Raw genomic sequence first — 6,969 nt, 5'->3', positions numbered from 1 at the left:
ATGGTTCGATCGAGAAGGAGAATTGACCCCCTTACAAGTCTTGCTCCAACTTTACCTTCGAACATGGTTGCTTCAAGCTTTGTTAGCAGTTGTGACTCAGATGATATAAGCGTGGGTAAGCTATTTGCTGAGAAGAATGAGCTTATATTACAACTACGCAAGGTGGCCTTTAGAGATAAGTTTGATTTCAAGATTGCACGGTCTACTACGACACGTTTCGAGGCTCACTATTGTTCAGAATCATGTAAATGACGTATTCGAGCAACTAGCAGTTCGAACGAGCAAAATGTGCCTTGGGTGGTGAAGAGAATTGATAATGTACACACTTGTCATAATGAGGTATTGGTTGATGAACGTCATCAAGTAAGGAGCCGGGTTGTCGGTCATATTATTGCAGAAAAATATATTCAAGATAAGAGGATTTATACTCCCAATGACATAAGAGCAGATATGCAACAGGAATACGATGTTCAGTTAACATACCAACAGGCATATAGGGCGAGAGAAGTTGGTCTTGAAATAGTTCGCGGCAACCCTACAGAGTCATACAACATGCTTCCTAAATACTCTCACGTACTAACTACAGCGAATGAGGGTACAGTCACTCACCTCGAGCAAGATAGAGATGGTAATTTCTTATACTATTTTGTAGCACTCGGATCTTCCATCAAGGGGTTTATGCAGTACATTTGGCCTGTCATTGCTGTAGATGATACTCATCTGAAGGGACTATATTGTGGAAGCATGTTCATGGCAACATGTCTTGATGGTAAAAATCAATTGTATCCGTTAGCCATTGGGATCATGGATTCAGAAAACAATGATGCTTGGGAATGGTTTATGATGAAGTTACACGGAGTGATTGGTGATAGACCTGAGTTGGTAATTATCTCTGATCGATGCACTGCCATAAGGAGAGCCGTTCTTAAAGTATTTCACAATGCAACTCATGGCGTTTGTTTTTACCACGTCAAAGGTTACATTAAGTCACAATTTAGAATGTCCAAAGCTCTTTGGGATGAATTTGAGCCTGCCTTTATTAATGCAGCAAAAGCATATGGCCACGAGGAATTTAAGAGACAACTTGAGGGGTTGTGGATGATCCACTCGGGTGCGGCTGATTACCTAGAAAATAATGTCGGTACGTGTAATTGGGCAAGGTCTCAGTTTGAAGGTAGGAGGTACAGCATTCTTTCCACCAACATCGCGGAGAGTGTTAATGCTTTCATGAGGGAACCTCGAAAATTTCCTGTGACTCATCTTGTTGATCACTTTAGGAAAACATTGCAGCAATGGTTTTATGATAGGAAAATTGTGGCTGAATCAATGACTACTCGGCTAACAACATGGGCGGATGAAATAGTCACTGAGAGGAGAATTATAGCTGAAAGAATGATAGTTCGGCCGGTGTCTCCGCATCGCTTTCAAGTTATAGGCGGTGGGCTTAAGGAAGGGTTGGTTGACTTGCAAAAGAGAACTTGCTCCTGCAGAGTGTTCCAGCTTGATCAGCTTGTGTGTGCTCATGCAATTGCGGCGTGTCTAACACACCGGGTGGATTTTATTAACCTTTGCTCGGACTTTTACACTACAGAATCGTTGGCGATGGCTTATGCACAACCAGTAGAGCCAGTTGGTGATGTGGCTGATTGGAAAATTCCAGATGAAATTTAGGAGATGCAAGTATACCCACCAGTTGAGGCACCACCACCTGGCCGTCGTAAAGAGCTCAGAATACCCTCGGCTGGCGAGGACGTTGACCGGCGGACTGTAAGATGCGGTCGGTGTCATGTAAGAATCCCATTGCGTCGACTCGAAGTTAGTTGTATTTTGTGTGTTATGAGTTTGTTAAAACTATTATTGTTTTTGTGTTCGTTGGTTAAAACTGTTACTATTTTTTGTGTATTGTACACTTATATTTCATAAAACTTTATTTAAAGTTTAAAATGTGAGGCATTAAAATTATATAAACTTAAGTGCGCGAAGTAAAAAAAAATTCAAATTCCAACATTTAAATTACTACATAGGTTTACAATTTAATATCGTCATTAAATATATCAACCGCAATCTTCTTTTTAAAGTACTCGACATGACTAGCGTTAAACTCCAATCTAAGCCCGAACATTAAATACATCGTAACCATCAATACAAAAACACCGCAATCGCCAGTTCCGGGCTCTTGTTGTGGCGCGCTCTTAACTGCGATAACTTTCCACGGGTCTTCACTCTGCAGCTCCGGTCGGATATTGTAGAAGCCAACATATTCCAACCATCGAGGGAATATAACTTCAAGTGGCTTGAATTTCAACTTGTACCTTTTGTCGTCGCGATTTGTGAGTAATGAGTCATAAATCCAGACTTTGTTTTTCCGAAAGTCAACTCGTGCTAGTACCCAATGCGCGCCGTCCAAGTTAACAGGGATGAGTAACTGCATATAACAATTGAAAAACATATTCGTCATGTATGAAATTAAAATACAACAAAGAAAAATCAACAACTTGAATATTTTCATTATATAGCATGTGAAATGTAATAAAGTACATACCATATCGACATCCGTCATTGATTTAGACATTGTGTGCTGTCGGCCACAAAGATAACTATTCAAGCGGTCGTCGAATACCATTGAATCGACTGCACAATTCTCGTTATTCCATAACTGATTCAAGAACACCTAATACATAGATAACCAAGAAATGCATAAATTAATAAAACTTAAATTTTTATAATTTAATAAAATTTATAAGTTTTGTCGGCACGTTACCCAAAAAAATGTGTCAGTATGTGTGACACGTTGGAGTAAGGCATTTGGATACTGCCGTTGTTTCTCGCTAATCAAGCGGAGATACTCGTGAATATGCTGTAGAGAAACAGAAATATTACGAGTTTTTTAAAAACAAATTATACACAAATCCACAACAGTATACACCACAAGAAAATTATAAATACCTCATCGCCTAGCCATCCCATCGAAGCTGTCCCCAAAATTATTTGAAAGAATGACCGCGGGTGCTGGACTCTCCGGCGGACTCTGCTATCACCAGTGAACCATCGATCAAACTCAGCAAACAGACTAGAGTCCTCCAATTCTCTCAGTGGATTTACATCCACACTCGTACTCATGTCAATCGCATGCTCCATGATTTGGGGTCGAGGTAAAGGCCGGACGTTCTGTCCTCGCCTAACCGGAGGAATCATGTAAGGACTGTTATAAACATACGACGGTATGTACGCGCGGCCGAACTTACTAACGCCCGGAGGCACCTTTGTGAACACCTGCACGCTCTCCCCACTTACATCCCCGTAGAAACTATACAATGACGTGGGCGTAGACAAATTTTCATTGCCCACGTCAGTATACACTCCAACGTCATCCGGGGCCTGTACATTCGCCAAAAAGAACATATTAAATAACTATCAAATTAAAAGTTAAACGAACATTATTATTAAATTTAAATTAGCTTACCGCATACGAGCGTGCAGTGGGAGAATCCTTATTTGGACGTTTAGAAAATGTTTCGATGAAGCCAACAACGGTTTCTTTAAAATCTTTTAATTCTGACTTTATTTCATACACGTTACGATCAATCTTATCCAGCCGTCGTCGTACGTAATCATTAAACTGCTTTGTCCTCGACTATGACAAAAGAAAAAAATAAAACTTTAGAATAACAATAAAAAATTAATAATTTAAAAAAAAAATATCGTATATTATTTCTAATCTCAGAATCTCGTGCGTCATCAGAGTTGTTTGTTTGCTGCTGGTGGTCATCAACAGCCACCTCATTCTCAAAAGTGTCATGCCCCACCTCATCTTCAAAAGTGTCATGACGCTGCTCTGGTATTGGGTTTAGTATGTCGTCATGATCGTCATGCTCGTCTGATTGCCTTGTAACCGACGGCATCGCGTTGATTGAGGGTTGATGCTGTATAAAGTATCATTTAAAATTAGTAAATGAAAAGTCAAAAATTTCGATTAACAAATTTTTAGTGCTTAGAGTATACCGACCTTATGAACCCAGTCTGGAATGCTTGGCAAGTAATCCTTCACAGAGAGCTAATAATTTCTACTACTCTCCTTTGAATTTGGCTTAAGAGTTTGTAAAACGTCCCCCTTCCATAAATTCAATTTAAAATTTTAAGTAAGTATACATAACTTAAATTTAGTAAAGTTAAAAAAATAAGTAATATATATTACTTACAAGACGAGATTCGTCGTTGAAGAACGAATAAACCTCCGCAAAGTTGATTCTCGACGACGCCATGGGCTTCCATTGCAGAATGCGGGGAATCTTATTCTTCGTTTTGACGACCCATGTTGATGGCAACCCTCTGATTGCTTCGTAAATCCAAGCCTACAATAACCAAAGTGAAAAATCAAATAAAACAACTATCAAATATTTAATACTATAAAACTTATTAATAAACAAAAAAAAATAGCACCTGAACCCCAGACATAAAGCCGTAAAGATTGTATTTTTCAATATTATGATCTAGATTTTTCAACCGAGTCTTCTTAAATTTCTCGTCTTTCTCGAACAGTGCATTGTCAAGACTCTCGTAAATCATTTCCCACGACAATAGACCCCATGGACGCTTTCGGAAGTACTGTATATCATCAACTTAGTCAAGCCAATCGAAATTAATTTGACAGTGATTTTTTCTTGCATTTAGTACTCTGTCCGCAAAATAAAACAGCGCAATCTTTAATGCGTCCATATCGTCCATTTCCTCGAATTTCAACTCCTTAAATACTGCATCGAATTGCTTCACATTAATCTTACGATGCACACCACCAAAATACGTGTTCCGTAGCCTCTGCTCCATTTCATCATTTTTTTTATTGGTATCAACACCAAATGAAAGTCCAGTAACCAAGCACCATTCGACAATTGACAAGCGAATCAAATGCTTACCAATTTGAAACCATAACTAATCCTCACGGCTATCTTCTTCATGGGCCACTTGCCGCAGTAGAAGATTGTGCAAAATTACCCCACTAAATGGAAAACTTCGACACTCCAAGAAATGCCCAAATATATCCTTTTTGAACATACGCAACTGCCGGTTTGTTAATTTTTCCTCGATGGCTTTAATGACCGAATATAACATACACATGCTCGAAATTCGGCCAGGAAAATGATCAGCATAACAAAAATACATCTTGCCTACTTCAATATCCGGTGATTCTGATTTCACCATGTATCTGTAATATTTATAAAATTATTACATTACATTTACAGAAAAAAAAATTAACTCGTTACAAAAAAAAAAATCTAATTTTTGGTGCGACGGGCAAGCCTCTCGCACTAAAAAATTGGTGCGACAGGGGCGCTGTCGCACAAGCTGTGGTGCGACAGGCGCGCGCCTGTCGCACCAGATTTGGTGCGACAGCAGGCCGCGCATGGGTGCGCGCGCGCCCTGCCCCCTTCCCTCCCCACCCGCAAAATTAAGCACAATCACTCCAAAATCGAAAACAATACTCCCAAACACCACCAACCACCACAAACATCATCACCACCACTATTAATCTCAAGCTATAACTATTATTATTCTAAAATCTCATTTTAAATTAATGAAAATAAGAAAAACGACTAACCTAGATTTTGTTGAAGGTTGTAGATCGTAGATCGGATGCCGGTGAGAGATGGAGCCGCCGCCGACGAGGGTTGATGTCGCCGCCGATGATGGGAGTTGGATCGGTTTGGGAGAGTTGGGGGAGAGATGAGGGAGGGGTATTTTGGTCTCAAATATTGTTTTATGGCTAATGTTGATAGAAATATTTTTAGAGGGTTAAGATGAAAAAAAGGAAAATTTTTTTAGTTATTACTGTAAATTTCCCTTATATCTTTCAGGTGTACATAATATTGAGTAGATCTTTCACTGCCAATGGCATATTTTTCACTCAGTCATAAGAACGCAAGGATTTATATAACCTATATATACTAATCAATCTCTTCAATTAAAAACTTGAAAACATTTAGGAGAAACATCTAAGAAAAAAAAGCATAAGGCTGAATAAAGAGAATCATGTAAAAGACATGACAGCACCCCAAAAGTAAGATAACATCAGTGTCTTCCACTTCACAATGTTTGAGAAGTCAGAAGTGGACGTGTTTGCTTTGGTAAAATGAAACTAGACATCTATGTGTACAGTAATAAAAATTCTCAGAATTTTCAGAACCCATTGGATTATGAAATAAATTATAAAAATAAGAATTGTTGCTGAAAATTAAAATTTTCCAACACTAGTGTTCCAATTTCGAAAAATCAAAACAATTAATATACAACGAGTTTTTGAATAATAAACATATAGATAGAAAGATAAAGATATCTAATTTAATAATCTATAAAGTTTATATATAAAACTCAATTGAAACATCAGTCATATGATATTTAATTTGCACTATTTACGGTTTTTGTGATAACATAATAGCACTACTTCCACTCAATAATAACATAAATCAATACATGATCATGCTTTCACAATTTTATTAATATAATACCCGTAAAATCATTCAATCAATCACATAAAATCAAAAATAAAATCAGAAGTTCAAAGGTTTATAAATTCTTTCTTACCTTCAAAACAAAATCAAAACTAAATAATATCTTTAATGGAAAATAGAAATACAATCTAAATCTTTCCCTACTCTTATTCAAAAACGTGAGTTTATTGTTGCTTTTAGTAATTTTGTGTTAGTTTAATTTGCGTATGTGCGTTCTTTCAGGTTCTCAGCAAGTTTATGGGTTATCGAAGGGTTCATATCCTGTTATGTCTGGCCCAAGTCAGAACGAGAGCTTCTTATTCTTCTTTCCAGTTTTTGAAGCACCGAGAGTGTGTGTTTCAATGTTGTGATGCTGTTGCATAATCAGGTGATTTTCTATCTAATCATTTACCCATTGCTTTGCTTGTGGAAGAAATTATATATTTGTGATTCCCTAGGAGATGAAGAAGGATATAGAATCAAA

General features: G+C 37.8%; 1 long non-coding RNA gene across 1 annotated transcript; it reads right to left on the bottom strand.

Annotated features, from left to right (window-relative positions):
• Nucleotides 1–2,582: 2,582 nt before the first annotated feature.
• Nucleotides 2,583–2,992, bottom strand: LOC112100035. The gene is made up of 3 exons (XR_002906293.1): nt 2,947–2,992; nt 2,762–2,857; nt 2,583–2,671 (listed from the first exon to the last, which is right to left on the bottom strand). It is a non-coding gene; the product is annotated as an uncharacterized LOC112100035 (long non-coding RNA).
• Between the last annotated feature and the right edge of the window lie 3,977 nt (nt 2,993–6,969).

Source organism: Citrus clementina, unplaced genomic scaffold (genome assembly GCF_000493195.1).
Source record: "Citrus clementina cultivar Clemenules unplaced genomic scaffold, Citrus_clementina_v1.0 scaffold_3, whole genome shotgun sequence".
NCBI lineage: Eukaryota > Viridiplantae > Streptophyta > Magnoliopsida > Sapindales > Rutaceae > Citrus > Citrus x clementina.
Note: the sequence above shows the minus strand (reverse complement) of the source record. Positions and strands in the feature narration are given on the sequence as shown.